The 8,543-nt window shown below is 40.1% G+C and overlaps 1 protein-coding gene across 1 annotated transcript in view; it reads left to right on the top strand.

Moving 5' to 3' along the window:
- clstn2a (calsyntenin 2a) overlaps window positions 1-8,543 on the top strand; it is a 152,354-nt gene that overhangs the window by 76,459 nt on the left and 67,352 nt on the right. The gene's annotated exons all lie outside the window — the stretch shown is intronic.

Below are 8,543 nucleotides of genomic sequence, written 5' to 3' on the forward strand. Positions count from 1 at the left end.
GTGTGTGTGTGTGTGTGTGTGTGTCTCAATGAAGTTGTGGTGAATCCCCTGATACCGTGGCAGGTTGTTTATTGAATCAAAAGGTATAATTATGTTTTTTTTTAAACTGATGTATTTCAATGGGAAGCATCTTTCATTATCACAGCATGATTCTTTCTGCTAGTCGGGCTGCAGCAGAGAAGCTTTGCAATTATTGGTGTTTTTAGCCCAATAAGCTCTGTTTTAATCAACATTAATTCACAAGATCAATAAATGTGTTGATAAAATACTTTTTATTAACACTAGTTATATTTGTGTCTGTGTGACCGAAACGTGAAAAAGATGTGGAAGTATTTAGAAGGCGTAATTGACAGTGGGACTTCTTTAACAAATATTGCTGGTAACCTTTGCCTTTTCTGCCTAGAAGAGAGGTGTGCAAAAGTGCTTTTGAATCGATTAACACTAATTAAAAAGTAAATCTTGACCTAGTTTGAATCTTAATTTAAAAATAGCGCCTTTGTACACACATTTGTTCCAGTTTCAATATTGTTATTTTATAGTAGTTTTTTCTCACCTCTGTCTTCAAATCTGTCCTCCTTGTGCTATCTAAAGAGTAGGGGAGCCAGTGAAAACTTGTTTACTGGCAATAAAGTCTGTGCTGTCAGAGACAGACAGGAGGTGGAGGGTAGAGCAGTGACAAGACGTGCTGCCTCTTTTTTTTTGTCCAAATGACGGCTGAAAGAACCTGCTTTTCAAGGATAGAGCACTGACCCATGGTCCTGATGTGAGCTCAAATTACTTAATGAAATGTGCAGTGAATGGCAGCTGAAACTAATCCAGTAATTCTGTGGTCTTTCGCTCTGGCTTGCTCTCTCTCTGACAGTGCCTTGACAGGTCTTCAGTATCCTGACAGGCCAATTAGACAGCAATTTGCATATCTTCCTCGCTCCATTTGCCTTGTTCATGTGAGCATAAAATAGGATGATCTGGCTTTTGGACCTGTGTACGACATCAGAGTCACACTCTAACTTTATGCTCCATAATCCATGACCCCTCCACTTTTCTTCACCCTATCTCTCTTTCATTGTACTGACTCAGACCTCTGCTGTTGTGTCACCTTTATCCACATTTACCCGTGCGTGTGTGCGTGCTTGCGGGTCCCGCATGTGCAGTACTGCAGCTGGGGCGGGGAGTTGCTAAATCCCTAGACGACTCCAAAAAGTCTCTGTATAGCAGCGGGGCGAGAACAAAAAAGCGACTAGCAACTTTCTGTAGAAGAGAGACAGCAGTATTGTCCAGAGAGAGCCAGGTCTTTCTCTGTTGCAGCCGCCACGATCACCTCTCTCTGTCACTGACGGAGGTGACATGTACTGGGCGTGTCGTGTAGTACTGCAGGTAAGGTCTGTGCACTGTGCAGGAGGAAAAGTAAGACATTCTATCACTTCTAAATTTCTCTCTGTGTGATCATTTTACAAGTGAGTACCACTGAATCCTCAGCACAGCTGTTGTCTTTAACCTTTGTGTTTTTGTGTTTGATTATTTTGTCAGATGACGATCAGCAGTGCAAAAACACAAAAACATACTGGGAACCAACCCATTGGCCTGTTCCAAACAGGCAGACGCTTCAAACAGGCAGTGCACTAGTCATCTAAACTACAAAAAAGTAAACAGGAGCACCCTGACAGATTAATTGAAGATTAATTGATGCTGATTGTTTTTCTTTCCAGAAACCAGTTACAGTTGATATGTTATGCCCACTGTACAATATGTGTTAAACTAACCAAGGTCATGTATCCAAACATTTTCTAGGATAGATCTTTTCTACTTGGCAGAATGAGCTACCATACTTTTAACTACATTTAAAGAAGAAAACTGGGCCTTCTGATACATATATCCTCCCTGACACAACGAGCTACCATACTTTAACTACATTTATGGATGAAGTAGTCCATTCTTATAGATATGTCCAACCTGATGGAATGAGCTACCATACTTTAACTACATTTGTAGAGGAAGTAGTCCATTCTGATAGACATGTCTTAATTAAGAGAATCAGCTATCCTACTGTTACAGTACAACTGTCATAATAATGCAAGTAATAAACATAACCCCAATGATTCAATCATTCCAAATTTTAAAGATCCATTACAGCTGGATCCTAATTTTATAAGTTATTATAAACAAAGTTATTAATAGCCTTAAATTTAAAATCACAATCATCAGTTAAGCAATTATTTTTCATTATATCTAAAATCAGAACATTTTGAGAGGTGGTTTTTGTTTTATAGTCTACAAACTCTATAGTGTTCAAGTTAAAGTGAATGAAACAAATGCAATAGGACTCTTTCAAGATGTGATTTTGTTTTTGTTTTTTTTCTCACTGCAAAAACAGGCACTTACCAAATGACAAACCATGGTTTAGACACGGGGTCACAGATTGGATTTGAAAAAATATGGTTTAAATCTGATGGATGTTTTCTGTCAAGGTGAAGGGGACAAACAGCCTTTTTATTCAGTGATGCTTCAGCCTGAGAGACCTTGAGATTATATCTCTCTTTTGGAGAGAGACAGACACGCAGAGAGAGAGAAATAGCCAGGTTAATTAAACAGTTATAAGTACAAAAGAGACAAGTGTTTTAATATATTCATTCTCACTGTACAAATTTAAATTTAACATAACAGTTTGGAGCAAAATAGTTGCCTGCTTAATCTTCATGTTACTACATGAACATCCTCATAATGATCCACAAGTAAGGTCTTGTGAATGTTCTTGTAATGCATTATAGATATACCCTTAATACAAAGTGTTAGCATTGCAATTTGATTTTATTTCTGGGAACGCCACAATAAAATTGAATCCTAACAATCTCTTATCATGTTGCCCATCACTACGGCACGTCTACCTATATTGTAATTAATGATGCACACAGCCATCGAGCTGGTAAGAATAACTTATTAATAGTTATTCTGCCATTACGTCATTGATGCCATGATTGGAATACAACCTTATGCTTGTAATCCATTTTTGTTGCTATTTTATCCTCCATTTTCCACTGTTTTGGTCTTTCTTCAGCTTATTCAGCTATTCACTTTTCCAAAATGCTCATTGCCAGTCAACTGTTAGATTGCTGTTCAATAAATTAGATTTCATCCTCATGGTCCAATCTCCTTCTACAGTAATTAAGTGCCTCAAACACACAAACACACATAACCTTAAGACGGTCTGTACTGCTGGACATGGGTCTCCAGGGTCAATTATCGCAGTGTAATGATTGTAATGCTAATTTTCAGCCCATTACCCTGTTTTATGTCTCATGCAGTGGGTTGTAATTTAGTGAAAGCGTGATGGCCGGTCTGGGTCTAGGTGATAGATGTTAGTCAGCACTAGAAAAGGGGAGCTCCGTCATTAATAGGGTCTAGGAATGAGCTGTCATGTCACCAGGCCCATACACAGGGACAGAGTGGAGGGCTAGAAGCAGGAGGGACTGTCTATGATGCAATGTGAAGGCTATGACTTCAAGATTACTGTCAGTATGCTAAAAGCATATATTTAGGTATACAGTATTTAGAGGCTAAATGTCCAATCAATGGATTTAAAAGCCTACATAAAGTCCAGAATTTCATAACTACATTTCTCAGTGCCATCTTCCACCTCAATGTCATGTCTTACACCCAGCCAAAAGGACCCTTCCTTGTGTTAAAATATCTGTTAAGTGCCTTCTCTAGTTATATTTCTGCAGCATGTAGCTGCATTTCTTTTTTCCTCTATCCCTATTCCTTTGCACACATTTTGGCATACCAATCGCAGTGCAGAGTTAGATCACCTCAAGTCGTCCCTAAGGATCTGACAGCAAGTGAAATAAGATTTTTGTGCGTATTCACCTGCCACTCTGCCTTCTTTTTAGCTATCCGGACAAAAAGGAGGAGTGCTCACTTTTCCAGAAGTGCCAGAACATGTGAAAGGCAATTCCAAACAAGTGGCAGAGTAATGGATGAAGGCAGCGAGGGCCATCAGTCAATTGCAGAACAGAACTAAGTCAGAGTTCAAGCTAACATATACTTACAGCCACTCTCCTGGCCCTGCACCAGCTGCAAATGACTGCAGGCAGACCACTGTAGCAGGAAATTACTTTTCACAATACTATATTGTACGAAGAAGATGTCCATCAAGAATTTTAAAAATGCTGTTACAGTGTCACTGCCACGCTGAACTGGTTTGAGAAAGAAGCTTAAAGCCGATTGTTGTCTATGACATCAGCGGTCTATGACATTTTTAGAGAAATGTGGAAAAATGTGCGTCATCTAGTTCTAGTGAAGCAATTAAGTGCAATTTTTTTTCTCACATCCTGAGTGGACGCTGGAAACAAATATAAAGTAAGTATAGGTCAAATGCCCTTTGAGTTCTTTGCTTCCAGTATGTCCAGTTAGATATATCTAGAGAAGTTTAAAAAAAAAAGAAAAAAAGATTTAGTTCACTCAAAATCTATATGGGCTGAATTCATTTCCCGTAGTGCTATTAGCGTTCTTTCACAGATTTCTAATCTAGTGTTACACCCCTGAGGATCTCTTTGTCTCTGCTAATTGTGAGAGAGTAAGTGAGAATAGAATATATGCAAAATGAAAACTGTGAGAAGGGGGAAAAAAGAAATTCCCTTATCTATGTCCCCCTAGCTCCAATGGCACAAACGGATGAAGACAGTCTAATCCCAACCCGTCCTGCCCTTCTAAGACCTTTTGTTGACCTTTTGATGTCATTTAACTCTATCGCAAGCAGGGCTGTCGCTACGAGGTAAGGATTTCATCAGCTCACAGGGCTTGTGAGTGGGGTATTATGCAGTGACATTATGTGGTTCATAGACGAAAAAGAAAAAAAACAGATCTGTGCACTTCTAAAGCCTTAGTCAGTACCATTCTTTGATGGTTAAAGTTTGGCACATTATCAATTTACTGTAACACATAGAGCAGAGGTTAAATACTTAACAAGATAGGAAGTTAATATCAATCATTCAATCAAACTTTATTTATGGAGTATTTTAAAACAACCAAATTTGATCAAAGTGCTGTACAAATACATGTGTACAAATAAAACAACTTAAGAGACATTAAACATGAGAAAACAGCCATACACTATAATCAATAAACTCAAAATGTTATGTCAGGTGGTGTCAGGCCTGAGGAGGAGAGGTGGGTTTTAAAAAAAGATTTACAGCTCAGTGTCTGCACCTCTCCCAGATAGATTCTTATTCCAAGATCATGCTTGCTTTCAAATGTATGTTTAATGAAATTTAGTATTCTCACCCTCCCTTTTTAAATGATGCTGTCACAGTATACATAAGAAACAAAGTAAATGTAACGGCTCAATGCAAGTACTACAAACATTCATTGGTATGCACACAAACTGGCTCTTCTTTTCCAGTTTCACACTGTGATTCATTGTAGGAAATGTGTACAAATGAATGTTCTCTTTAAAAACAAACAAAAGACACCTTCACATTTTCCCCTAGCCGAAGTGCTGACAAATGATCAAACATGACAGCGATGCATGCGTAAGCTATCGCCTGCCGTTTATTATGACAAACATAACTAGCATGCAGAGATCAATGAAAGATGACAGATTAGGTTATCTTAACCTCCACAGCATATCCCAAGTACACTGCTCATTAGCGCCTCTCAAGATGTTTTCTCTGAATGTACCTGATGCTGCCTGCCATCTCACCCCAACGCCCCCACACTCCTGCTAGCCCACCTGACTGATGGTTCGGTTCTGTCATTTTATTAAGAGTGCATTAGCATGCAAAAGGTCTCCTGGGGTTGTCAAATGCCACCTGTCAGATTTCATTGATGTTGGGTTTGCTTGAGTTACTCATGCTATAGTTAAACATATATAGGAGATAATGTGAACATGTTTGTGTGCACAATAGGCTTGGGTTTGTGCCGATTGGCCATCTGAAAATGTATTGACGATTGAAGGGATGATCGATAATTTTTTTTTTTCTAAGCCGATGTTAAGGCTATTTTAACTAACTTACCATTAGAACAACCAGAAGATTTTATTTAAAAAATAAAATAACGTCTCTAGAATCTGCGCCCTGCAGATGTTTCTGGTGAAGTGGCAGGTCCGCCCGCTGAGCCCTGTTAATCAGCACAAGTGACAAGTGAATTTTAAATGAAATTAATTACAAACCAGTTTGCTGTCTCTGTTCCATTGATCTGACACCCCGCATCTCCATATGCCTGCTCTCGCTCCATAAGAGTAGTGAATATTAGGGATATGGTTTGGATTGTGAAATGGAAGGTAGATGAAAATGTTAAATGGAACATGGCGCTGTGATATTGCCACACCAAGCACAGACACGGTGACTTTTAAAAGGGAGTCCTTGTTTGACATTTTTTACCATGGCAGTATGGTCTCAATGAATCCAAGCAGCGATGAGGATTCTGCTGAGGAAGCTCATCCCTCTTAATAAACCATAAATTACCATTGAATGTTAGTTCAATCGACTATGTAAAATACCACATAGGGAGGATGTCGGGGTGGTGGAGAGTGGCATGAGTGTAACAGAAGGGTAAACAGTAGGCTTGTTCGAGGTGAACGGCGCCTCGCCTGTAAAGTGGATGAGAGCAGGCGGCAGCAGCCGGGGGCGGTGACAAAAATCCGCTCTGCAGTCGGACAGTTTCCAGTTGTTTCCAGCAGCCTTCAGGCTAAACAGGAAGTGCCATAAACACCGCGGTCCGATTTCTGTTATCAAGCCCATAGATCAGCTTGTACACTGTCTCCAGTTGTTTTAATCATGATGGAGTAGCTCTCAAAATGCAATCTGTTGCTGATTTTAACAACACACTGTAGATGATCCGTGATCTGAACTGATAGTCTCTCCGACTTCTAAACGTCACTATCAGCCAGACATGTGGTTTGTACAGAATAAGCCTTTAAATCAGACATATGGCAATTAAAATTCCTCCAATTCAAAATCAATAAAAAGTCGGGATCATTCGGACACAAATCTAACCAGCATGCACTGGGCGGCGATCACCGGTGATGGATTCAGCGCAGACCGGGTTCATCTTGAACAAGCCTATTGATAGTGACGGGTTATAATGTCTACGCTATACTCCTGCTTGATCATGATTGAACGTTACTTGCCACACAGCTGATGCCGATCAGACACTTTAATCGCAGCTGCAGTGCTACGCCTCATTTTTGTGACTTGCATCGAAACAAAACCTTGTATATTTTTGTAAATTTGCATGCATATAATATGTATGTTTTATATTTCCTCTTATGCTATCACTGCTGTTCGTGTGTGTGTGTGTGTGTGTGTGTGTGTGGGTGTTTGTGTGTGTGTGGTGAAGCATGTGCCTGAGGCAGAAAAAGTGTGTGTGTGTGTGTGTGGGTGTGTATGTACGTATGCATATGAGTGTGTCTGCTATTAACCGGTGGGCCGTGTCCTTCTCTTCTCAGTGAGCTGCTGAGCAGACAGAGGTGGTAGTCAGAGACATTGTGACATTTACAGCTCAGAGGCTTATGGAGGCTCCCTGCTGTACCTGGCAGGCTTTGATTAGCTCCGAACCAACCATGCCAGCTTCGCTGTCCAACACTCGGGTGTCCAAAATGTAGAAAGAAAAGGATCACAATGTCACTTAGGAGAGGAGAGGTGTGATTCAGTTGGAAAGATAATGATAATAACCGATGATGTTAGCTATGGAAAGGTTGACTAGGAGAACCGATTTAATTCAGAGAATGTTCAAAGTGAGTTAGTAGGGAATTAAGATTTTAGTTCATGACCTACTGACATTTCCCCAAGTGCCACCAGCAGGTCAGCGTTTTCACAAAGTTAGCAGGGAAATATCTCAACATCTAAGAGGTGGATTGGCTCAAAACCTTGTACAGACATGCATGGTCCCCAGAGAATGAGACTTTTGTCATCCTCCTGTGCCACCATTAGGTTAGTCTGGATCAACGAAAGTGCATTTCCAGGATAAGAGAGCGAAAGGTCAGGGGGGAACAGCCTGACATCATTTACCTTTTGTTCTCTGTGTGTAGCCATTCTCAAAATCCCTCTGCTTGAATTATTGTAAAGATTTACAAATAATATGTTTACACCATTTCCTCTCTAACTGGGATGTTTCGGGGCAGAGTGGTGGGATTGCTGACATAGTGAACTGAAATGTGTTAGCATTCAGCTCAAAGCACCAAGCGGCCTCAGTACAACTTCACATGGCTGTAAAATCATACTTTGGTTGAGATTAGTAGAATGAGATGTTCAAATTAGGAAAACTAAGTAAAGAAAATAGTTGAATGGTGTCCATAAACCGATCATACAATATTTGCATACTCCAATTATGGGTGATTTCTAATACTGACTGACTTTGCGCTAGCATAGGAGGAGATGTTTTATATCAAATTTGATATGACAGTACACGCCCTTTCTCAGATGTATGACTACCAGGTGTTATTTTTCCTTCTTTCCATCTGATTTCAGAACAGTGTCACCCTGGCCAACAGCTCTCAACATGCCACCCTTTGTCGTGTGTGTGTGTGTGTGTGTGTGTGTGTGTGTGTG

Source organism: Etheostoma spectabile, chromosome 12, assembly GCF_008692095.1.
Source record: "Etheostoma spectabile isolate EspeVRDwgs_2016 chromosome 12, UIUC_Espe_1.0, whole genome shotgun sequence".
NCBI lineage: Eukaryota > Metazoa > Chordata > Actinopteri > Perciformes > Percidae > Etheostoma > Etheostoma spectabile.